The sequence below is a fragment of the Elaeis guineensis genome, chromosome 6, assembly GCF_000442705.2.
Source record: "Elaeis guineensis isolate ETL-2024a chromosome 6, EG11, whole genome shotgun sequence".
NCBI lineage: Eukaryota > Viridiplantae > Streptophyta > Magnoliopsida > Arecales > Arecaceae > Elaeis > Elaeis guineensis.
In genome coordinates, this window is record NC_025998.2 from 5,606,033 (window position 1) to 5,608,151 (window position 2,119).

The window sequence follows — 2,119 nt, forward strand, 5'->3', positions numbered from 1 at the left end:
ACCGGAAACCAACGCCGTCCCGTCCGATCGACGGGAAATCGCCCAAGTGGCGATGCTCGAGATCCACCCCCCAGCTTGGAAATATGTGTGGAGATAAGATGTCGAGAGTGAAGAAGGGGAAATATCCATCGGTTCGAAGAACGTCTACCGAGGATATCCAATGGAAGGGGGAATATGCTGGCGGAGATGCTCCCGAGGATTCGCTGCGCCTGACACAAGTCCGCACTCCGCAACCTCTTTCTATTCTCTCCAACGCCCTCGCCATTGTCTCTCGTGAGAAAAGGATTAAACGGGCTATTGGGGTCGAGCTGGATATTTTTAGTCTCTGTTACATCTAATTTTTGTTTTTGATAGTAATTTTATATTTTATTTCTGATCTTATATAAATTTACATATAATTATATATAAAATAGATATAATTAATTGTTGGGATATACCGACTGACTCCTATACGTCGATTTATCCTCGGATCGATCCGACCGACGCCCAACTTTACCAACGACTCCGACGACTCCAATGATGACTATCGACGATGGCTACCGACAATATCCGATCGAAGGTATGTCGGCCAAACAGACCCATAATGTTTCCGACCGATCAAGCGATCGAACCCATATCACCGACTCACTGTCGGAGGTGGCAGCCGACGTCCGACTTCCAACAAGGCACCAGATCAGCCGACGGTGTTCTCGAGTCATCATCCGACGTTCCGGCAGTCGGATGCTGACATATAGTCGGCCAGCCCGCCCAAACGCCGTACAACCGCTATGGACAGTTATCCTGTCAAGGATATGCGGTATGGCCGCCCTGGGACATTGTCCTGCAAAGGATATGGATTAATCCCAGTGATTTGATAGCCCCCGCGATTTGACAACTCCCCAATTGTCTGCATCATTAATGGCGGGACCATACCGCATTCTACTATAAAATGGGGTAAGGCGACAGTCTTGGTAAGTTTTGAGCAGGCTTCCTCAAGCTCTCTGAAGCGCCTTTAAGCTCTTGAGCTCTCTCTTTTTCTTCCGTCGAGCCATTGATTTTTCACTGTTACCTAGTCTCCTCTCTGACTTGACCGTCGGAGGGTCCCCGCCGGAGGCATCTCCGGTCCGTGAGGACTTTTTTTGCAAGTGCGCGATGCCGGTGATCGGGCGACGGGGGGATTGGCCGCAATAGATTTTGACGCGCCAAGAAGGGGGCTTCTGACAGAGGTAAGCCAACGAGCTCCATAGAGCTTGAAAAACCTCTCGAGATGACGAAAATCAGAGCTTAGCGATCGAGAGCTACCGGATCGGCAAGGCACTCTTCCCATTGGGAAGAGATCCCTCCTTTGCCCTCATGATGGAATCCAGCTCTCCGCATCCGGTGGTAACCACGGAGGCACAGATCGCGGCGATCGTGCGGTAAATGACCGTTCTGATGGATGCGGTCAAAAACCTCCAACAGCAACCGACTCAGTTGCCGCAACCGCCGGTGGAACAACTGACGGCGCACCCTATGCCGTCTAGAAGCAGCTGCCGATGCCCGCATCAACTTCCGTCTCCTCCTCAAGAGTAGCCGTCTCAGCACTCCCATCGAGAAGGAGCAAGGCAGCCACGGCGTGACACCCACCGGTCTTGGCATCCTTCTCCTTCCCAGCTGGAGCGGGCAAGGAAGGAGAAGCGACCGCGGACACCGTCCGCCTCACTCTCAAATTCGTCGGGAGGTTCGACCCCTGGGGTTTCTCAACACTGACGGTTGGAAGACTACGAACGTAAGTTCGAAAAAATCGACCGTCGGCTTGTCCAGATCCAGACGGATGGTCAGAAGTCTTCGAACGATGTCGACTTTCGGACCACCCAACCTCTTTCCTGATTTATCCTCGACGAATCGATCCCTAGTCGGTTTAAGATGCCTCATGTGGAGCCTTACGACGGCTCATTGACCCAGTTGACCATCTGGAGAGCTATAAGGCTCTCATAACGATTCAAGGGGCAACCGATGCCCTCCTCTGCATCGGCTTCCCCGCCACGCTCCATAAAGCTGCCAGGGCCTGGTACTCTGGCCTCCGCTCGGAGAGTATCCATTCCTTCGGATAGCTCGAGCATTCTTTCGTGGCCCATTTCAGCATCGGTCGGAAATCGTC